The sequence below is a fragment of the Nilaparvata lugens genome, chromosome 5, assembly GCF_014356525.2.
Source record: "Nilaparvata lugens isolate BPH chromosome 5, ASM1435652v1, whole genome shotgun sequence".
NCBI classification, from domain to species: Eukaryota; Metazoa; Arthropoda; class Insecta; order Hemiptera; family Delphacidae; genus Nilaparvata; species Nilaparvata lugens.
The window spans coordinates 46,307,139-46,332,311 of NC_052508.1; the positions used below are offsets into that span (position 1 = coordinate 46,307,139).

Below are 25,173 nucleotides of genomic sequence, written 5' to 3' on the forward strand. Positions count from 1 at the left end.
AATCATAATCCTCAGGTTACTAAAATAATAACAATTTTTAATAATAAATAGATGAATAATTGAAGCATTTATTTATGAAATTTCATTATTAAAAAATCGAAAACCTGAATTTATATACTATCTGAACCATAATATTGTTTTTAGAAATCATAATGCATGATTTTGTTATGAGCAGATTGGAATTTCAAATGTACCGCCATAAAGACCCCACATAATGGCCGCTCACAACATACCTTGCTTCACAACAGAGCAGGCCGCACCATCTAGCGTGAGTTACAAGTAGCTTGTTCAAAGCAGATGTCTGTTACAAACAGCACGAAAAAGAGCAACCGAATATTTCGTCGTAGTTCGAAGTTTCACTAACAGAGTGCAGCACCTATTCCGAGATCACTCACAGTTCTTGTATTCTGACATTCTGCAACTCTTCATCCATTGCAACATTCTTGCAAGTTGCAACTCTGAACACTCAGCTTACTTTTTTCATTCAGTTCCTTCATTGTTAGCACACCTGTGTGTAATGCATGTTGATTTTGATTACTTTTTTATAATATAACAGTACAGTATAATTATTACACCACTAAAGAATGAACTAAATCATTCTCGTTGAAATAAAAATTTAATTAAAATTTCTTGCTCTTCCATAATTATTTATAAGAGGTATTGCTACCAAATAAAGGCATACCAAATTTTCTAATAATCCATTACAGTGATATTCAGAATAAATAGACCAATAATTTCACATAAACGGATATTACAGAAACCACATCAAGTATCATACTAACTTGATAAGTTACCTGTAATTTTTTGATTCTAACTTTTTTTTAAGCGAGGGCATAGGGAAAATTAACCAATTTCCAATACAGCAATTCATGTCCAGTTATCATGTTACAATTCCGAGATGATAGAAGTGAAATATATTTTACTGAAAATGAGTTCTCCAACAGTTCTCAACAGTTCTTTATAACTCATCCAATACCTTGAGACCTTGAAACTTTTTTGCAGACACGTGTATGATGAGATTAGATGAAACCAGTAGTCATAAACATTTTATGTCAATAAATTTGCAAAGTTATGTGAGTGTTTGAAAGAGCGATGAAAAATTATTATATCTGTGGAATAATAAAAAGGTCAGGGTTAAAATTATAGCTTGGCAAATATGGTATGTGCATCATAAATTATTATTTTTATAGTTTAGGAACAGGACACAATACATATATTATATATTATTAGCTCCTATCTATAGAAATAGGACAACAGCTATAATTATAATCTATATTATTACCTATGAATAAGAATACCTATGTTTGTAGTTTGGGATAGCAATTTTTATTAGTAGAATGTGTAATGTATTTTTGAGTGGTTTTGAACTTCAATCTACATCTATCCAAACTGCTGACAGTTGTAAATGTTTGAGTTTATTAGTTTTTGAGATGAGTAGATATTATGTAAAAAAATAATAAAACATGTAGCTGTTTAGTGGAAAAGAAGCAAGTAGCCGGTGGCTGAGGAAGAGGCAGTGATGAGATCAATAGGGCAGTGACACCTGTTGTGTTGTGCCGCGGGGTGGCGCTGCTGTAGCAGTGGTCGCACTCTGGTGGCGAGTGGGTGAACTGAGAAGAGGCGGAACTGCGCATGCGCAGCAGAAGAGGGCCCGCCCATTGCCAGTTGTTCGGCAGAATGACACGTTCAGTAGAATTCGCGGGTGACTTGAGTGAACAAGGCTCAACACATTGGACACGGGCTGACTAATCTCGCACTAGGTAAGCTGTTTGCACCTGTTTAACATTTCAAATACCTGCAATGCGCAATACTGTCCTGGAATACCTTACATAATTTTGCGTGATAGGCATGAGTCTCGAAAAGCCGAATCTAAGTTGACTACTTAGCCTAGCCGTGTGTCCGTGTTAGCTTCATTACCGTGAACAAATTTTTAGTTCTGGTGCCTGTTTTTCATAGAAATTTAGAAGTCAAGTATAAAATGATAAAGCTACTTCCTCTAGTATTGAGAGTTATAATATGATTTTATTCAAATTGTCTAATGTGTAAGAGCCTTTCCGCGTATTAGCCTACTGGATTTTTCATTATGAAATTGAAAGAACAGTCCCCTGTTACGATATTCCCACAACTAATTTAGTATTATTTTCATTATTCAGGTGGATACTGCTCCGATTAATTTCCCCTGTGGCCAATATTCTGGAATCGCTTAATTTTCAGTACAGTATATTTTAGGCCGGTGTTAATTATTCATAATGACCGGGTCATTTTGCAGCCTGTCGCTTCACGTTGAAGGTCAAGGCGCGCCCGCCATTATAATTTATAATTATTGCGTTTCAAACATGGCAGACTCGGCATTCTTTTATTTTCAGTTCGTTCGTTTTTCGAAAATTAACCGTTACGTTATAACAAATTAACATTCCTGGATGCCGATTTCAATACTATAAATCAGAGTTACTTGTATTTTGACTAAGAAACATTTTATATTTTTCGTACACTTCTATGACAAAAATGTCTATGAAATATTTCGTTTTCCCAATAATGAGGATTGAGGAACGAACGTTATCCTAACACGATTTGATCCCGAAAATATTGGGAGATCTCTTCCCGCGCTTGATAATAATGTTGTTAGATCAGGAAATATCCATTGCGTTTTTCTGCGATTTCAGCAATTCTTTAATAATCGCTCATGGTATTATTCATGTGTAGGCCTACATTGAATCCATAGGTGTTCGACTTCGGAGAGATGACGGGATTGACTTTATTTATTTCTCACATTTCAAGTAGGGCCTACTGTACAGTAAAACTCAAGAAAAAGCGATAGAACTCCATTTTTTGTATCATAGATATTCTTATTTACGGCAAAGACAAAATTCCCAGAAAAATCATAAACGAAGTGTAGTTAGGAGTAAGTTTTTGAGAGCTTTATTTCAAGAAACCTGATATAGAAAGATTTCATAAAGATGGGATGTGTACGTAATATTTCAGTTATGTGATCTCTGGAATAAATTAAGTTAGGCCTATTTCTGTTTCTTCTCTATTCAAAACACAAACAATTGCTAGTAGCTTTCCAACGATTAGGTAATCAAAAGCAAGGTTGTTGATGAGCGATAACCCTCGACTCTTGTCGGGTCACAAACTTAATCATTAGCTCATTGTTTTCTAATTTTCTTCAACTTCAACGCAACGAACTATCTATCAACAAGTTTCAACTCTTATGTACGGTAGCTTTTGCTACAACATGATGAATTGAATAGATCTTATAATAACAACATCCAACATTCAGTAATGTTATTATGGTACGGATGAATTCAAAATTTAGTAAATGCGGCTACATTGCAATGGTAGGCTGTTTGATATACATTTTGATGAGTTTCGTTTTCAGAATTACTGAAAACCAAGTTGTTTACTCAAAACCAACTTGTTTTGGTTAATTTGCCTAAAGTTTTCTTCAGTGCAAAAATATCTTTCTACCTATTAGAAAGGTTTTTATCCAATTATATTTTTTCAATATTTCCCCTTTCATGACTTAACAAGTATTGTAGGAGGCGTCTTGCGGAATAATACAAGTATTATATAAAATCTTAGGACCATGACTTACAAAGTCTCAACTCTCCATTCTAGCTAGACAAAATTTTATTGTAACAACTTTTTTGAAGTCAAAACTGTAATCCCTATTGAATAACAATCCTTGAATCATATTGATATTGAATCTTATTATAGCATTCTTGAAGAATTTTCTTCTTACAAGGGCTATGAAAATTGAAGAAATTATTATGTAAACCTCGAAAGTTATTCAAAAATCCAACCGCAATAATTCACAAATACTATATCTGTATCTTAACTAACAATTTGATTTATCAAATTATATATCAGACAAGAGTTGAAAAACTCTATCAAGCTCCACTGTTCATCAACTCTTTTGTAATTCTTCGTCTATATCAAAACCAATATTTTAACATTTATTTTAACTTGAACTCGATACTGTACTTCGACTTGATTATGTTTGAAATTAATTTCTAACAACTGAATCACCAACAACCTTGAATACTGTAATTTGTGCTTTCATATCCTGGTCACCTGTCACCTCTATCCAATAATTATTTTTACATGTCTTGAATCTCAATAAACAATTATTGATGTAAGTGAATATCAAGACTCGCTAAAATAAGTATAGTAAGGTCCACGTTATAATGACAGTATTTGATCAACTTTAGTTTTGCTATCCTTGTCTATCATTCGACAAAGCCGGTGGTACTATCCTTTTCTAGGTCCACAACGGTGCCAATTATGTTTTTATCAGTGTAGAAATATGATTAATTAATGCAGAGAATCGGCATCACTATTCTTCTATCTTTATCCACTGACATTATAACGTGGACCTCACTATAAGCTAGTTAAGTAGTAAAATAAGTAGTTATTGAGTATTCAAAATTTACATTTTATAATTTCACTTGATATTCATTTGTGAAATTATATTATATATAGTGTTTTCAAATATTTCACATCAGTTGATATTTCGAATTCCATCATAAATTGAGATATCGTCGACGATCGGTCAATGGAAGTCGGTATTGGGCGGGATAGCTTTTATGTGTGATGGGCGTGTGGCTGTGGACTGTGGACAGAGACAGGAATCGGTTGACCGCTGATCTAATGGAGCGTGACGGTCCAACTGGGAAAATCGTCGTCGCGCACTCAGTGTCACGTCAATGGCGCACCCGTGTCCAAATAACTCACCTAACTGCAAAGCACCTCACTTTTCGACGCCTGTCTGACGTTTCAATTAGGCCATACATTTCACGATAAACTAAATGTGCTTCTTGTGATAGAATGGATCCAAACTAATTCCTGATCATTATTTTAAACTGAATAGGCTACTGAATGAATTTTATTCAAGTCCAATTTATTTGTAAGGGTTTAATATTTTTCATTATTCTTCTTTAATGTTTATATTGATTACTCGATTTTGTACTGATTTAGAATTGGACCAATTTCTTCTTCAACTGAATTGTTGGTGAAGTGCTAGAATAGACAAACCAATACATTCATTATTTGTGGTACTACCGTGATTCTCTCAATCAATCAATCATCTTTATTCAGATTGTTCTATAAAACTGATGGATTCTTATTTTATTTCCAATGTAATAAAATGTTCTTGTATTATTTGTAGTGTTTAAGTATTTCTTCTGTTATCTTTATAAGTTTCGCTTGAATTGTTGTAGGTGTAGCGTTTAGTCTTCTTTGCAGATCTACTACTTTTCCAACAAACACCAACTATTCTGACTTATTTTCCAAACCAAATTGCAGGCATAATATGCCGAATTGGATTTGTTCCAGTTGTATATTTTTCAAATTGTAATCTGGATGTTTTTTTGTAAGCTATTACGCATTATTGTGGATTCGTAATAATGAGCTCAACATGATTTTAGCTTTGATTTCGTAGAAGAAATTAAATTGTAGAGGAACTCCGTCTCTATCCGATGAATTTTATAACTACAGTAAAAACTAAAAACCACAATGAATATTTTTCCTGGAATCTTTCATTTTTCTGTTCAACATGAGATCAAAGATAATAACTTAGTTATCTATTTTCTCATCAAGGAGCATGTTCGATCTAAATTCTATGTAGTGCTGTATGAATTCTTCCTAGTAATATTTTAACTGATTTATTTTATGTACAGTTTGATAGAGTCTGTATTATTATGTACTGTGTGATAGCCAATTAAGCCTGTAAACATTGAAAACTAAAAGCTTAATAACTTCTTTAATATCTCAAAAACCCCCATGCTGATCAAAATAATTTATAACTCATCAAGCTTGTTATGTATTTATTTTCATCTACAGTCGACATAATTTATTACTTACTACCTAAAAATATATGTAGTGAAATTGAAGAAAAATCATGAAAATTCTGAACAGGCCGTGTTATCTGTAGTGGAGTGATTTTTCCTGATGTATAATTGATTATGATAGAAGCTTCAGTAATTTTTTTCACATTCTTAGAATTCGTTTGTTAATAATTCTATTAATGCCAATAATTGTCAGACATTATTGGTCTATCAAAATTAACCGACATGTATTTTTAAAGAATAATTATTTTTTATGTGAATGTGATTTCATACAGCTTTATTCACTTGTAACGCAGATTTTTATGCAAGATGACTATTTAAAAAAATCACTTAGGTGATGATTAGCTCCACTGTCGATTAAAAATCTGTAGAACTATTTCGATACCTACTATGCCCAGCTCCTTATTCTCTGATGAATTATTCATCCCCATATTTAGAACCTATCTCGCTACTGTATTTGTTAGCAGGTGAGACCTGTAAGATTTATTTATGATGTGAAGCAAAAAACCCAGACTTTAATGGAAGATCCAGATTTATAAAACGAATTCCTTCTTTTATGGGTTGGGGCTTCGCCTCTATCGCAGTGGAATGTTGTTTTCAATCTTCTTGAAAAAATGCAAATAAATCTTGGTGAAGGTCAACAAGTGCCAAGACAGCCGAGACAGGATTGTAAATTTGAGTATTTCACTGCTATTTGCTGAACAGTTTGACACCAACAAATATTTGATTTCTGAAAATTTATGATGCCAAAAATATTAGTTGGTTGTAGTTCACGTTAAAGTTAATCCTTCAGGATGCGATCTATAATAATAAAAATTGATTTGTATAAGATAATGCAGTTATGAGACTGTGATTAGAATGTGATTTTAGTTAGTGATTAAGCGGACTGGAGATTAGAAATCTTTCACAACCACCATCAACGGAATCCAATTAAAATTGCTATTTCTAGCTTGAACATTTTCATCAGAAATACTCTACTCTGTTAATAGCTTATGAATTTCGTTAATGACTAATCGAATCAGTGGTGTTTTATTGCTATTGGTGCTATTACAATAAAAACGAAATTACTGGAATTTACGAAATTGACTGGACTGGAGAAAACATACTGGATTGCTTTTTCAAGTTTAGAAGATTCTGGTTCTAATGTAGGAATGACTTTTGGAATAAGGTATTATAAATTGATAGAGTTACTATTGAGATGAAATGATATTTCATAGAGTATAATATCAATAATTTTCTAACAGATTTTTGAATAGAATATGGCACTTCATATAAAATAATAGTATGGTGTTTCATCAGTCAAATAGTTATTGAAGTACCTACCGTATGTGGTTAGATTATTTTATTCCAAAAATGTCTTGTCCTTTGCTTCCCATACCAACAACTATTTCACCAACAGAATTAATTTTGGCATGAATTTCATATTATTATAATAGGCACTAATGTAATTAGGCATTCTAAATAATTCATCAAATCCATTTTGAATTCCTCCTGGCGTGGAATTGGTCATATTCTATTTGAGGACTATTTTTATTTTGCTCTTTCTGTATTTATCCACGGATCAGTTCCTGTATTCATTTACCGTGCATGTCTTCTTGATCAACTTACTATTATATGGTTATGATTTAGAAATTACGAGTACCTATATTATTAGAAAGTCTCCTTGCTTTTGATTTTAGATTTTTATCTAGAGTATCAATTAGGCTACAGTCCTAAGAAAATGTTCATATCAGATTTACTGTTTATGGAGTCAACTTCAAAAACTCTCTCCGATTCTGAAGAATTCAATCAGGTTTTCTATCTATTAGTATGAAAATTATAAAGATGGAGCTATAGCTATATTTTTTATCAGGTAATTTTCTGCTATTATATTATTTATATTTGACAAACAATAAATATTGAGATTTGAGAATGTCTATTAGAATGTCTGTTATAATTTACAAAAACATGCCTACTATTATTTTATTCCTATTGTATAATAATTCTAGACGATAATACTGATACTAATTTTATTTGTTATTTATTTACAGATGAAAATATGTGATTGTAGCCTATGCTGTCTGGTTTCATCTTGCATTTCTCATGGTGAGTAATAAAACAATCATTTTTCAATAATACTCTACTTTTTCATAGATTATTCAATACCTGCTTTGTCCATCGTCCACTCCCCTGGACCTTGAAAGTATTTCTAGATTTTAGTGAAATCTTTCGATTCAGAATAAGAAGTAGGCCCTACTGGAAAAAAATGACCACTCAAGGCTAGAGAAGAATAATAAGTGACAATTATACTACTTCAATCAGATTATATTATTAAGTCAGCCATTTAAAAGAACATTAAAAAATTATTTCCCCACTGAACCTTGGATTGAGGAATAATTTAATAATTTTTAATAACATTACTATTGACGATCATTTTCAATATTCTTGAAACAATGTGTGAAGGCCCTGAAATTTCTTTCTTAGCCAATTGTAGATCGGCCAAATATTATTAGCAACTCTATTAACTCTTTGTACAACCTGAATTTTTTTCAATTCTATGATGGCGGCCATGACACACAAGATGGCTGACTAATTATTGTCAGCGTCAGTGTGTGTGGAAGAGAGAGTGAGAGGGAGCACAAGTGAGTGAATAAGAGAGAAAGAGTGAATGAGTTAGAGGAGTGATTATGGAACACAACATGTGCAGAATAATGGCGGAAGAGATATAAAAAACAGGCTGCCTGCACATGAGGGCCTACACAAATTTGCGCGGGATTCTATGCATTATTGATTGGGATAGAATACAGTATATTATTTTGTACTATAGACTGATTTACTTTAGTACATGTGAGTAGCGTATGTTAGTACATTCCTATTGAAACAGTCTTCAGCAATAAACTTATGATGCGATATTTTAAAACTACTACTTACTATCCAACTCAAAATTACAAGAAAATCATCCGTATCAATAATAGATTCATAAGTTGTAAAATCGCTTCCCGGTGGTTCAGAATCCACCTAAAACTGTAGATCCATTCATCTCTCATGAATCCGCATTCATCCATCCGCCTCATTACCCACGCACAAGCCTAGAGATCATGTTGGCATCACCCTCAGCATAAAAATTAACAATAATTGTTCTAAAAAGGCGTGTATTTTTTTAACAGCAGAGATCTTTCAAAATGAACTGGTCATTTGAAACGTATTGGATCTAATCAAACAAATTTCTATCATATAGTATTTAAAAATGTGAACATTTCTTGTTCTATAGATTGTCTAGCGATTTGCTTTATATATTGTGGAGACAATTATTATTCTGTGGATGTCATGATTGGGCTCTGTAGATATACTAATTACTGCTGTAATTTATTACTATTAATCTTCAAGATGACTCAAGTGATGAAACTTTAACGAATCTTTGGGGTAAATCATATATTTTAGTCTATTAATTAGGATCAGGAAAAAAGTTGTGTTATCAGTATGTTTTTTATTTTCTATGAATTTTTGAAAATTCAAGAAAAGTGCCGATATGAGTAGAGTATAAAAGTAGAAAGTAGGATATAATATTTCATAACTCAACTTGATATTTTTTCCAATTTTGAGCCTCAGAACACAATAAATAATCTTGTATCAAACCATCTCTATCTATCCTTGATAATGATTATCTGTTTCGCTTACCAACTACCCTACTGTTAAGCAGCAGTCTATCTTTTCCATGTTGGAAGTTGTTATAGCAGTGGAGCAGCATTCAATTGCGTTGACCTTGACCAGTACCTACTTGTTTTATTCTGTGGATTATCTAGTGGATAAATTATCCGGTAATAGCACGTTTTGCTCCCGGCAACTTTTCATTAGGCCATTTTTATTTACAAGTTGAAAACTGAATAATTATTATTAGTAAAGTAAAAGTTGTGGTGTTTTGTCGTTTGAATTGATGATGATGATGATAGATTGATGGTGGTGCGGGAGAGGGGAAAGGCAGGTTAGGTTAGCTGGAGGGGAAATGACGCGCAGTCAGTGCTGCGTCGGGGTTCCCCTCCTATCCCCTTGGAATCCCCACTCCTTGCCAAGTTTCCCCTCTTGCCAGCGTGTTTCGGACTTGTTCCACGTAGCGAATGCCATTTGCTTGCGTGCCTCAGTTCTGTCAACATGTGCTCCGCTCTTGGCAGGTGTCCTCTCCACTCACGAGGCTTCTTCTACCTACTCAGTCAACTATAATAATATTCATGAAACACCTCACTTATTATGTAAGTACCTAGATTTTCATCACTAATGTGCTATTTCTATTTTTCCCCAAAACTATTTTTCTGAACACTATTTGGCTCATGGAAGTCGCTTTTAACACTATTCTAGTTCCAACCCGACAATTATTTTATGAAATACCTCGTGTTCGCTACTCTTTCCGATATTTCGATATTGCTCACGATATTATTTTCCCAACACCTTCTATTAATCGTGAAAAACCCTACAAAAACTATAGGCGTTATATTTTTTAGATAGTCTGTACCCAAGAACCCAAGACACTTGTAGCCTAACACTATATCGCTCCTATGATGTGTTCTACAGAATTTTAGTACTCTCAAATTTGATAAAATCGTGTTACTTTTATCCCTCACTTTTCTTGAAAATCTATTTTTCATATTTGAAAAAATAGTAGATTCTGGCGTTTGTGTAACTTGGCAATTACTAGTGAAAATTTTTGATCATGATGAAGCGTGTGGAAGATTGTGATTGGCTTCCTCGTAGTTGTTTTAACCTGTTACAAAATTGTAGCGCACATTACTCAGTACCTATGTTTCTATTCAGAGTACAAAATTGAATTTAGGTCTAATTAATGGGTAACTTCATATCTATAATTTTTAAAAGTGATTGAATATTATACAACCACCCGCGCAATAACTTGAAAATTTTATTTCCATTTTTATTTCAAATTTCCATTTTATTGTGACTTCTATCTAGTCTACTCAGTGATTCTGGAATGCTCAAAATTAAGACTTGTACTTAAAATTTTAATTGTTGACTTCAATATTAGGAAGTTATCAGTCTGTATGGAAGAAATTCCAACCTAGGCTTATAATTAGATTTTAATTTGTATGAGCCACGTGTGCGCTTCTCGTTCCATTTTTAGAATTTTCTTGGGAGAATCATGTTTCTGGAAATATGTGCAATTTTTTTTTTATTTATTTAGATAGGTATTTCTTTTTCGTATCCAATTTATGCATGATCAATCCAGATTTTTCGAGACTCAACCTGTTGGTAGTCATAAGCGTTTATCAGTTTTTTATTGTGAGTTCTGAGCCTGGTAACTAAGAATATAAATTGATATATTAATAAATTTAAAGCTAATGCTTCTTTCAATTTAGCAATTTTATTTTTGGCCTCTATTTAATCAGAAAGATTCGAATATTCTTCCAATGTGATCTTCCACGTGGCCGAAAATTAGGGTGTTTTACTGTCTATTTGAATTGAGGAAGACTTTTATTCTCATTCATATAACAATATTTTTTACTATACCTCGGATAGAATGATATATTTTCTATTGTTATATTTTATTATTAGTGACTTTCAATTATTTCGTGAAACGCTTCGCGTCTTGACTGTAGGGTGAGGCTTGGTATTCCGCCATGATTGGTGCTGCCATCTAGCGGGAATTTGTGACACTACAAGTCCACCCCAACTTCTTCCCCTGTAACACTTCCCCATCACATTCTTACACTTGGTTTTCTCTTTCCGGCAAAATTTCTTCTTTTTTCAATTGCTTCTCATTATTGTCATTTTCGTTATTTTAAAAATTACTTATTAGTAAATATTTAATTTAATGCGGATCCAATCAGTTACACTACGGTACTTGAAAAATTTTACTTTTGCTAGTTTTATTCTGCTCCACGGTCACACACTACATAGACCTAGCTCATACCAATCAACAGTTCACTGCAGTTTGATTAGGGTACTAGCAATAAGGTACCTACTATTACTATTACATTTTATCAGATATTTTTTATCTTCAGTTCATGTCTTCATGTATGACGATGACGTTGAATTTTCAACTCAATTTTACATGTCATGAATTTTCATGGTTGTCACCATTACTCATTTTTCAACAATCGGCCTTACTTTCTTTGTGATAGTGCATGCCTAATCTAATGTTATATTATTACTCAGGAAATAATATATTGTACTCAAGGTTCAAATATCACTAGTTGCATTTATCAATAATGTTCCACCTAACTTCCACTATAATATAACTAGTAGTTCTGTGAACAGTAGACCTCGCGCTCAGTAAGTTACATTGCCCTGTTGTTATGTTTTCTCAAAAATTAATAAATAATTTATCAATTTAAAATGTCTAGAAAAAATCCTAAATAAACATAGAGCTTTCTGTCCTATCGTACCGTGACGTGTCGTCCCGGAATGTGAGTGTGAGCGCTGTTATCAGGTCTGGCTGCAACTGTATACAACGTTGATGGAAAGATACATTTTCAAGATGTTCGATGTTTTTGAACGGGTAGTATTATAGTCAACTGTCCACTAACGTTGATGGAAAGGTACATTTTCAAGATGTTCGATGTTTTTGAACGGGTAATATTATAGTCCACTAGACAGCTGATTTATGATGAATAATTCTATAGTCTGATTTTCACTCTAATATTGGCGTATGAAGGAGGCTCCTTTTTCCTTTCATACTTGAAATGCAAAATTTCCAAAAACCTTGTATATACGTCGACGCGCAATTTAAAAAGGAACATACCTGTCAAATTTCATGAAAATCTATTACCGCGTTTCGCCATAAATGCGCAACATATAAACATTTAAACATTAAGAGAAATGCCAAACCGTCGACTTGAATCTTAGACCTCACTTCGCTCGGTCAATTATTTATTAATTCCCACTCAATATAGGCCTATCTCGTACTTTTTCTTGGGATAGATCCAACTATTCATTTAGGATCAAAGGAGGAGTGAACTCGTGACCTAGATAACACCTCTCTATAGACCTGAGAGTGAATAGTGAATCCTTTACCTGTTCTATTTTCTATTGGATGGTTCTTCACCTGCTGTTCAGTCGACAGGTGAAAAAGGATGTATTGTACTCAAGTCGAGACAGAATACCAGACGTATAGGCCTACCTCCAAGTCAGCCCTAAATTTTTTTTCGATAAGGGATGATTTTGAAGCTATTCCGTAAATTGCCACGTGTCTTTTCTACTACCGCCACCCTTGTGTTGGGTGTTTATCGTGTTGCTACGAGTAAACACACACACCACTTGAGTCCTGAAAGAACTCTAGAGTTTCAATCCAAAATAGGGAGAACCTGTCCTGTCAATCGTTCACCTACAATAGAAGTTTAGTCCTTTAGAAGTCGGTTCCTTCTCTGTGGTTGACATCATTCACTCAATGGTTTTTCAGAAAGCTAGTTTGACGTTTCTTCCGCATAGAAGGTAACAAGTTTTTGCTGATTTCTTACACCTGTGATTTAGTTATGATCAAAGTTATTTTACTGCTAAAGGCTGGTAGTTGTAGATCTGATAAACACTAGTCATGCTCTATAGCTTGTTATTTCTAGAATATACCTATAATCTCTCCTAAACTGCTATACTTTATTAAATTTATTCATTTTCTACATACTCACTGTTGTACTGAATAGCTTAAATATCTTGAAATATTTTCTATTTTTATGTCATTTTTTTAGTGTTGGTGACACTAAGCCTACATATTTTTCAATTATACTGAGAAATCAATACTTTTTCGAGATAATATTTTCAAATTGTGCTTCAATCAGGATCATATAACATGAATCACCACTTTTAGGATTACATCTATGTGGACTCACATACATCGCATGTGTTGAGAAATGTAGCCACTGATTTCTGAATATCTTGGTTGCACTGGTTGGGGGAACGAAAAATCTAATAAGAATAACGTGGTGAAGACGAGTAGGGAAATAATAAAACCAAATTTGTCGACATATTTTTAGGCAGACAAACGTGATATGGAGAAGGAGGGGTTGCGAGATGAGAGGGCTTTGATAATATTAGGTAATAATCATAATAGTATGTAGTAGTGGGTTTGCTTTGGTTGATGTGAAGTGGATGGAGGGAAGTAAATATGAATTTTCCGCCCTCTTGTGTGCGAATGCTTCTTGAAGATCGTCTTGATAAGAGGGGGAGAGTTATGAGGGGGGAAAAAGAGGAGGAGACGATGTGGAAAAGCTGTCGGAAAAAGAGGAAAACCGGAACTGCCTAATCACCCTCATGTGTGTGTCGTGCCCTCCTCAGTTACGAGCGTCTGAGCAAAATCTCAGGATCAGAGAGAGAGTTCCTCAGGGAGCACCTTACCGTGATGAGTCGGGGGGTTGAAGGCTGCCGGATGAAAATTGAAAAGATGAAGATAAAACATATTATTAGGGTTGGAAGGGGGTGTGCTGCATCCCATTTCTCATCGAGAACAGAAAACAGAGAGTCCCTTGGCTTTCTCCTCATCCCTTTATCTTCTTTTTTCGAGAGTCGAAAATCCCAAGCTGTATCTCTTTCCTACGAGTAGCAAAAAAGAATGGGCTTACATCGTAATTGTTCTTTACTGTCAGGTGGAGCCTTCACAAATCTCCAGCGTATTTCTCATTCACATAGCTGAGCCCTTTTGTTTTCAGCTTATTGGAGTGGGATGAATCATTGAATGTTTTACATATTTTTATTTCTAGATAAAATTTTATGTTCAGTGCCAGTTTCCAGGATATAATTCAAAAGGCTATGATAATAATTGTGAAATTTTAAACATACAATATCAATTTGTCGTCTTGTTTCAATAATTGTCAAAAAAGTCCAGATATTACTCAATATTTTTAGTTTCATGACTTGAAAAGAGGTCATAGACTTTGTGTATGATGTTCACGAACACGAGTGTCACTGACATGGATTATTAACGTCATGTGAGTACAGTTCTCTGAATGCGCCCACTCTCCGGATCCGAACAACAGAAATGACTTGATTGATGCTCGAGAAACACAAAGGTGGCCAACTGTAAAAATAATTGGGCCGTGGCCGTGAGTACTGAATAGCTCTCACTGCTACACCGAACCTCACAGTACTTCACTAGTATCACAGTACTTCACTAGATCACACAACAACAACTCACATTTTCTTACATATTTTTTCCATGTAACATCAATCAGAGACAATAGATTTAAATAATGTGTATCATAATACAGCTAAATTGGATGACATGTGTCATACAACAAATTTTTATTCAAGTTATATTAGTCACAGGGTGTCGGTTTTTTGCTCATTTTTCTTGGTTGAATAAAAAATAGGATGTTCTCATTTTATAGGATGTTATTGAAATGTATTTTTTCTTATTTCCGATCATGATTTTTTATTGCCTTTGAAATTCTCATTTTTATTTTGACTATATTAAAAGTCTGGAAGGTCCGTATTCGTGAACAATATAAGATAGATAAAGCTAAGCTGACTTTGAATTATTTGCCAAGCAACCAATCTATACGATTATTGTTCTCGGTTGCTGGGCAATGAAGTTGAGGCCAGCCAAATTTCTATCAAAGTATCATTCATAAATACGGCCCTCTCTGAAATTCTATGATAGTTATTGTGTAGAGTTTCAATTTACATTGAGCACAATCATAACAAGTAAATTTTGCTTCAGGTTCCATGCAAATGAATCTCATATTTCACAAAAATTTCCTCGTTTTTTTTGGGGTGGAGTTTTCTCACATATTTCACTCTCTCAAAATGTCGTTGCTCATCAAAGTCGTGCCACTAGCGACTAGCATAGCATTGCCGTGAGCCATGAGAGACCCTCGACTGCGTCCTCAAGAGAGGAAAGGAAGTGAGGGAGGAAGTCCTTGGCATTCATGTTCGCCCTTCTCCTCTTGCTCCATAAAAATGAAGCGTAGGGACTTTCAAGATGAACGATGTTTGAATGGTGATTGAAGAGCATGCAAACAACGAGGCCGAGAGATTCTGAAGATGGGTTCTTTCTTCTGTTGTTCCGCTGCTCACTGCTGCTTGCTTCTTGAGAGAGTGGATTTTGTCGTCTCATAGTTGTAGATGGTGAACCGAAAAACGATCCATACACTTATATGTAGATGAGGAATGAGTATAGCTGTATTATACAGATAGAGATGTGGTATAGATTGTGATGTTCACTTGAGATACCGACATCTTTTTGTATCGTTAGTCCAAGGTTTTTTTATTGTAATGTGCTAACTTCTCAGAATGGGATCACTTTGTATTGTATTATCCACATGAGATCATAATTATGAAGGTACAGTACTTTTAAGCTTGTCACTAATTGAGATTTGACGTGACGTGAGTCTGAGATGAGTATGTATCATATAATATAATATAATGTTCAAACGGCTAGCTTCATCTCAATGTGAACATAATAAATATTATATCAACTCATCAATCAGAATCACGTCATGTCTCGTTGCGACAAGCCTTATAGATGATGATAATAATAATAATCATGATTGTTATTATTATTAGCCTTGAAGATGAGCATTGAATACGAATTATTTGGAGGCCTTAATTATTCGAAACATTCTCATTACCTCTCAGTTTTTTTATTGTAGCCCTGTTGTTTTACTCATTTGAAACTATTGATTTACTTTAGTTGCTCTTGGATGTTTCGCACAGTTGCTCTAGAAATAATTTGAGCTTGGATTGATCATGAAAATATTATTGAACTTAAATTGGCCATCCTTCCAGGGAAAGTATTGTATTATTTATTTATATTATGGAAGTGAATATACAAATATATGCGTACTGTACATGATAGAATTCTTCATATACAAATAGGCCTACACGTTGTAGAAAATAACTAGTTGTGAACGCAGTGCAACAGATTGTACTTAACTGAATACTGTTTTACACCATGTACAGTATAGTACAAATCTTTGAAGGCCAAAAGTAACGAATTTCAGCCGCTCAACTTGTTCATTTATCTTTCTACTGTGTAGCTTTGTCTTTCACAATAAAGTTGGAAATAGTTTTGAGTGCAACGTGGTGACTGGATGTGGTGACTGGTCGGGCTGGCTGATAAGAGCCTGGTGATAACAGCCGAGCCGACAAGGCAGCTCACTTTGTGCTCAAGGACAGATAAAATTAGCTCTGACTACTGCTTTGTAGAAATAGGAAAGAGTGCTTGCTTTGCTGCTTGTAGTGAAACATGAAACAATAGTAGACATTCGACAGCAAGCTCACTCATATTCACTGCAATTATCTTTCTTTTTTAAATTACGGGCATATCAATCGTATTCATCTCGATAAAAGAAACTTAAAATAATCAAATTACGGGCATATTTATTAAACTGAAATAAACTTATAATCATCAAATCTGAGGATAATATCCATTGACTAAGGTTTACTACATTCTCAATACAATTTAATCTACTTCAAATAATTGGAAAGTTACGGATTTTGAACCTGTTCGATCACTGCTACCTGTTTATTGTAATGATTTTTACAGTTTTGAATAATAAATTAATCATTTCTATGTAATGTTTTAGCAATGAAAATGTTTTAGCAATCAAAAAGAATGTGTCTTTACATTTCACAATTTCAATTCTATACTGATCACAATAATATTGTGTGTACATGTACATTAGTGTACATGCACTATAGCCTAATAACCCTGTCAATAATTATTAATTTTTCGATAACTGATTCAGTAGTTGTTTGTCATTCTATAAAATATTTTTTCAAGAACTATTATTATAGAGGATTAATATGATTCTTTTGGGGTTTGAATAAAGTGAAGCTCGTCAGCTACAAACTTAAATTTCAAATGGTAAGGTAATATACTAATTAATACTGGTAAAGAATAATTGAGTTCCAATGAGAGTTGATAATGATGTGAAGATATCAAATAATGATTAAGAACATTTTATTTTATTTTGGCCACTCAAGAAACATAAATGCTTGTGTTCAGATATAGTTTTGATATAATATTGTTTACAAATTCAATCGAATTTGATGTAGACTTGAAGAAAACTAATGAAGGTCTACGTTCCAAGCAGGAAGTAGTAGAGTTCTATCTAGGAGAACTCTGTGAGACTACATCGCCTAAAAAGGGTTTACGGTCCAGGGGAGCGCTTCCTTCACTCCGGGGGTCTAGGTCTACCCCTCCTCCCCCATCCTGTCGCCTGTTCATTTCCGGTTCAACATTTTTAGGGCAAGGGCATTATGAGGGGTGGGGGCTGCCTTCCAATTTCACCCTAGATGTGTCTGTGGAGCGGAGTCGGTCGTCGGGCGTATGCAAAATAGAGTGTACTCATTCTACACAGACAGCAACTACTGTACTTGCAAAGCTGGGATTACCGCTTGAGCCGTCAAATAAAGACTGATTAGGCAAGCGAATCAGTGTTAAAGCCAAGACCTGGGGTTAACTTGACAAGGCGAGGGGTCCCACCTAAGACAACAGTATTCTCTGCTCTGTAAAAATCTTGGAATTTGTATTTGACGCACCCTTGTTTTGTTCCAATTTCATAATTATTTACAAGAGTATGTTCCAAATCAAAGATTGATCATCTACAATATTATTGTTATTTATAAATAAGCTAACCAATATTTTTTATGGGATTTGAGGTAATAATAATATATTTTTGATGGATATTAGAAAACTGAATAAAATTTTTATTTTTAATTATAATTGAAAACTATTGATTATCAATTTCTTCTTTAGTTCAAAATAGATGAAAGTAATTCAATCCATTAGTCAGTTGAAAAGATTGATAGAGGTTGTTTAATTGAAATTTTAATCAAAAATAGGCAAATATAATGAGTAGGCCCTACTTATACTGCACTAAATTACATTTACATTTTGGAAAACAAATGTTACGTTCCTCCAAGGGGTTTCACACGTCTGAGGTATGATTGTGAAATTGAGTAGCGGAATACCATTGACTTAATATTTTAATTCAGTGGAATGAATGAAATTGTTCACCAAATAGCATTGAAAGTTACCGAATACCAACGTTATCTATTACTCCATTAATTTCCATCAGCTCTTTATTTCCAATTGTACCCAGTTGGGAAAAACAGAATCTAGTTCAATCATTGTACAAATCGGTAAATAGAAGTTGAATTGTCAATGGAAACACTTCTCGTACAGTTATTTAGATATTTCTCGTGTCATTTGAGGTTCCTCGAAAATTGTGTGATTTTGTCAGAAAATCCTCTCGAAAAATGGAAAATTTGCGTGATGGCGTGGAGTTGGGGTGCCCACACTCACTCATGAGTTACTGCCTCAGCATATAAGGGTGGATGAGACCACCCCTGCGTTGATACCGACATGAGGGTGTTGATATGGTCGCCCATCAAATGCCTCCCCATTCGTGATTTCGCCAGCCATGTTCCAGATTTCCCCTCTACCCCACGCATCACGGCTCTTCCATTTTATTTATGAGGATACTCTCTCCGCTCTGCATGATTTTATCGACGAAAATTCAAGAACAATGTGACTCATACCAGAAAACATAAAACGTTTTAGCAGTTCGTTAATTTTTCACGCCTGCTTTGTATTGCTAAACTGTGAACCAGAATAGACTGGCCTATTCTTGTCCTATGAACTCTATTTTGGCCTAGAGACAATTGATTTGAATTGTAAATGTGATTGAGTGTAAATTAACTAATAGGAACGACCTTGCAAGGTTATTTGCTGGGTGCTGAGTGTGAATAAGTTTGTCTGAGTGATTTCTGCTCATCCAAAATATATCTGTTTAACGTGCTACTACTCTGTATTCTGTTCCTTCATTAGCTTCTATTTGTCTGTATTTATTTAATATAGCATTTTTCATGGCAATAATACTGCAATGCCGCCATTTAAGATCTCAATTTTACCCATTTTGGACTATGTTACTTCCTCGTAGACTCTTATTTATGCCTAATAAACCATTTGATTAATTTAGGGTTGTCATAGAGTACTTACTCCAAACTATCTCAATCCCAATGTGATAGAATACCTCATGTACCTTCTAGCTCACTCTTCTTATCAATAGAATCGCATACCATACCCTACACTTGAAACATTTATACATCTTTATATTCTATCGCAATTTATTTTAGAGATACTGTCTTCTAGACCTCAGCAGTTCGTAATTTCAACACGTTCATAATCTAAGATAGATATTCCCGACCTCGTTTTGGGCACAACCACTGTTTATAATAATCGACGCTATGTGCGATAGTGAAGAACAATTCGGCTGTTCTTTATAATATACCCCAACCCTTTATAGACACACTACTGTTTATCAGGTAGTGGAATACTAATGCGGCCGCGATGCGCCTAGGGTCGTTGTCTTTGTAGAGGAAGGGGAAGGAAGTTAAGCTGCGACTACATTAGTGTATGACAATGTCGTTCATTAAAGTGGAGAGAGAGAGAACTGTGCATGTTGACAATCCATTGGCAGCCTATTGTTGGCAGCACCTGGATATACCTCCAGCAGCACATTTGCATATTGTTGAATGTGCACTGCTACAGATGCTTCCATGCTCATGAAAAAACAACATTCGTTTTCAGCCATAAATCATGTGAACAACCTATTTGGGCCATGTGAGCTGCTTCATTCACAAAAATTAACTGACAACAAAGCTGCTCTGGAGAATACATGAAAGATTATCGATTTATTGCCATATCTCATACATCATTTGCTCCTCCGTTTAGTATGCAAATCGTGTTATTGAAAACCTCTCTGAGAATTTAGTGAAACTCCTTGAAATTTGTTTAATTTTACTAAAATTTTCAGTAATATCGAGTAACCTGGATGTCTCAGGTCTGGTGTCAAGAGTTTGCATCAGGTTGCATCTGATCAATTTCAGAGCCTCTAAACAGTACCTGTGCTTTCCTTGATGACAGAATTTACTCATTTTAGGTTATATTGAATGTTTTTTCTAATTCTAACAACAAATTGCTTGATTGAGCTTTCGGTAACTAAAGAAAAAAGTAAACAAGACAAGCTTCTTTTCAGCTAGAAATAATTAAGTTTGTGTAGAAGAGAACCAGAAATTATGCAAAAAGTATAGACTAATACTACTAAAGTTCAAGTACAGTATATTAAACTAAAATATTTTCGAAAAAAAACAAAAGCTTTAACATAGAGGAATAATTGTGATTTGAATAGCATACGGTACCGTAATTATTGATAGCATCAAACCAGCTAGCAAATCATGAAAGTATAATACAATTTTAAAAAATAAACGATTTTGGAGAAAAAGCATTTTAACTGAAAGCTGTGATTCTATCATCGTTTTCTTTTTTCTGGAATGATTGAATTCATAATATCAATTTCTCGTTTTCATCAACCCCTCAGACTTTAGCCTTTCTATTATAGAGGTTGATCAGTCTACCTGAGATGGAATCAGGTAGGAAACCACCCTCCAAAAAGGAAGGCTTCCTAATAATTATTACTGTATCCCTGTCATGTTTATGAGACTGAAAATCTAAAATTGATTTTTCTTTTTTGTTGCAGGTGATGAATTTCAAGCTCTGCTCTACCGGTATGTTTTCTCTGACTCTTGTTAAACAAGTATTATCAAGGTAAGGCAGAATTTATTCATATCTTAGCACGCATAACATTAATACATATCTCCGATAAGCAATAACGGACTCAAATTGGAATCATTACCACTAAAATACAAGTTTCAAATAAAAGTGCATCTATATGTTACACATTTATAGTGAGGTATATGCATTATGTATAGATATCTGATCTCCTCTTATCGATACTGTAATGCTTTTAAATTGACATTCTTCATCAAATTGTCCACCTTTATCAGTATTGGTATTCCTCTTATCTCTTCTCTTATGTTCTTGTTAAAATTATTCGATCTTCTATTCTCCTTTATGTTCATTTTTCTGCAAAGTTTAATGTGAACTCGAACTTCTTAGAACTTTTTACAACTTTCAAACTTTCAGTGAGAAGGTTGCATACACAATTTATGCTCACATGCACTTTATTCAGGTCTCGCTCCAACGTATATGCAATCACAAATTTCCATAATCCATCCGAAATTATACCTCACCCGGTAATGCACATGAATTCTCGATTTTATTGTTGCTCTATTCAAATACGGTTGTTGGCAGGCATGTCCGTCCCTACTTGCTGCAAAGAAAGTCGACGCACTTTCGTGTGCGAGTGCCTGTAGGCCTACTATATAGCTAGGGGGGGGGGAGTGGAATAGGTGTTGTAAATTTGCCGAGAACATGCAGGCTATGTTGTGTGTTGGCACGTGATAAGTTGACGAGAGCGGGGAGTCTTCAGGGCAACTTCAAGTAGACTAACGTGCTCTCTGTTTTCAGTTTTCTTCCCTCAAATTTGATTTCTGCTTCAAACTGACCAGTTTTGGGTCAGATTTTGGGCCTTATTCAAGTCATGTAATCGAATAACCGAGATTACACACTACTGTACCAAATCATGTTTTCCCAAAATACTAGTTGTGTTTTTTATTCAATTACGGGTACTATCAAGCATAATAAATGTAGTTTGTACTGTGCGCACACAATACGTTTATTTATTCAATTATTTTAAAGTTTTATTAATATTATTTTATTCAATATGTAACTCAATTCAAATCATTTTGGCAAGACTTATTCTGAATGACTTTTGAATGATACAACCTGTATCACTTTTTATTTTTTATTGAATTCTTATTGTATTGTTTTACTGAATACTTGTCATGTGGGTGAAATAATAGATCTATATTCTTCAAACTAAACCCGTTATTATTGTCATATTTCAATGATTGCAGTATTATTTTTACAGCAATTATAATAGTTAACCGAATATTATACTATCCCATTATATTTTATAGTACAGATGTGTGTTTTTAAACTATGTCGAATGTGTGAATGTGCCATGTGAATGGAACAGCATAATCCACACGATAGAAGTGCAATAATACTCAATGGTGGTATAGAGTACTTAGAGTGCAGTGTAATAGTATTCTTGTGGTCTTCTCTTCTGGGAATTTCCCGCTAGTTCCAATCTTCTTCTATAGAACGAGATATTCTTCTCCTATCTACATCGTCAGGACCACAATCACGTACCCATCTCTACTATCTGTTTCTATCTCTAGCCGTTTGTGGTCTCCCGCCCAAATTGCTGTTCAATTTGTTGAAGAACTTTTATGGTTGCGATGATCAAACCTTGAGACGCTTGTCCTACCCCACGCTGCATTGTTTTCACTCTCTCGCATCACGCGCGCAAAATGTGTCCTTTTCAATTTGCGCCGCGCCGCTAAGTGCACGATTCTCGGCGCATTGCTGTTCACGACCGTGTGAGGTCACTCGCCTCATGATGGCCTAGTCACTGCTTCACTAAATGAACCTCTCACAACTGAATCTGTAAACCTGTAACGACAAAAACCAAATATCCACTGCTAAAACTCAGAAGAAACTCCTAATCAGAAGTTTCCAGTATGAATTGAGCAGAGAATGTTTAGTTGCATAATAGTATTATTAAAATGCAACTGAAGGAATATCCACACGCTACGTTGTATTTTAAGGCCTCATGGATAATCTCAGTTGAGAATGAAAAATCTCTACAGAGATGAATTTGAATATCATAACCTCAAAATTTCATGAGAAAAAATAATATTCATAAGACACAGCTACATGCTTCCTTTTGCCAAATAACTAGAAGCTCCAGCCATAATATTTTAAGCATACATTGATTCCATTTTTTTGTAATGTCTTTGAAATGGGATGAAAAAATGATGTACAGTATCTCCCTCTCTATGTTCCGGCCTTAGTTCAATATTGTCGGTCATAATTCTACGAGTCTTTGTGTATTACTTGTAATTTGGAGTCAATGCACATTGTGAGAAAATTATTGTTCTATCAGACAAAGTTCTTGGAAAATCCGTTGTTGTTTTGTGTGCAGTGCCCACATGAGAACAAGTCTTCCTAGAATCGGAAATATCTGCTATTGTGAATGAACACGATGTGTTTAATTTTGCGGTCGCAATTATTTATGTGGTAGCTGTTTGTGTTGGCAATTGATTTGAAAATGCTCGAATTTTTGCATGTTGCAAACTTGTCAGAGGACATGAGGATTGAGGATGAGCCACTTCGCATTGCGTGAGAGGAGTCTCCCTAATTATGGCTCGAAAAGGGAACAACGTAGTATAAAATTAGTATAGTATGCGCTTACATGATTGTGGTAACTGAAGATTTTCATTATTAGTTACTAGGTGGGTGGAGGACTATTGCTCTGCTTCATACGGTAGAATGCTACGAGAATTACAGGTTGAACCTCGGGGCAAAACTGTAACCTGCAGTGGAGTTGACCCTATTGAGGAAAAATATAACGTCCTGTATCCGGTAAAAGCTTTCAGGCCACAAAATAGGTCGTGATGATATGATTGTACTGTCTGTCTCTACGCTCCAAATCTAATGAGTATATTCGTTTTGAAAAGCTTCAGAAATCATGTTCCAGGTACGTATAAAACAAAACCAGATGTATTTGAAAGAATCTTCTGTAAATCAAGCTCCCTCCTTAATTAAATTATGAATTCATATGAGTCGGATGTCGGAGAATATTGACTCGTACATAGTATCTCGGTTTGTAGACTAGCCGAAGGTATAAGACCAATATCACTAGATATTAGTTGATTGATTGGGGTATTGATGATGCATGGTTTGTTTACACGATATGCTAGCAAAAAGTCTTATTTTTCAACTTTTCAGGGCTTATTTCAATAATTACTGTACATCGTAAACTGTTGAACTTGAACTTCCGGTACTTGCAATCTAATTTAAAATTCGTTTCATGGATTCGTGACTGCTTTTAAAATAGCCACTACGAATGGATGTTTGGATTTAGAACACAGGCAACTAGTGTATTCGTTTCATTAATCATGACTTGAGTGTTCTCAACTACTGGCATTGTAAATGGTTGATTTCGCTCACATCCGCCTCATATTTTATGTACTACATTTACTTTGGAATGCAGATTGTTGCTGCATGTACTCATCGTGCAATTATTTTTGTTAGTACGGCGCTCGCTAATTGCACGGGTTGTTAATGATGATTTATAGTTAAAGTACTGCGATGCAGTTATCTGTTTCATTGCATCAGGCATCATTACCTAGCTCAAGAGAGGTCACACAATTCATGGTATGCAGGAATGCATCGTGATAATGGAACAAACATTGCTTGAGGGGAAACCAACTCACACACACACATACTAATAAAATAGAGTCCGTTGAACTGGTCAGTGGAATAGAGAGAGGAGCAGGACCCTCCCCTCACTTCCTGCTCAAGGCCCAAAGCCCTGCTCTCCCCTCCTCCCTCTTCCAATCTAGACTTGGATCTCTGGCATTAATTGGCATCAGG

The 25,173-nt window shown here is 34.7% G+C and overlaps 1 long non-coding RNA gene across 2 annotated transcripts; it reads left to right on the forward strand.

The window, feature by feature from the left end:
* The first annotated feature begins 1,677 nt into the window (after nt 1-1,677).
* LOC111049275 lies at nt 1,678-23,456 on the forward strand. Of its 2 annotated transcripts, none has more exons than XR_005571361.1 (3): nt 1,678-1,760; nt 7,877-10,072; nt 21,308-23,456. It is a non-coding gene; the product is annotated as an uncharacterized LOC111049275 (long non-coding RNA). The 2 variants fall into 2 exon arrangements; XR_002605972.2 differs by having other exon boundaries at nt 1,680-1,760; nt 7,877-7,931.
* Nucleotides 23,457-25,173: the final 1,717 nt, after the last annotated feature.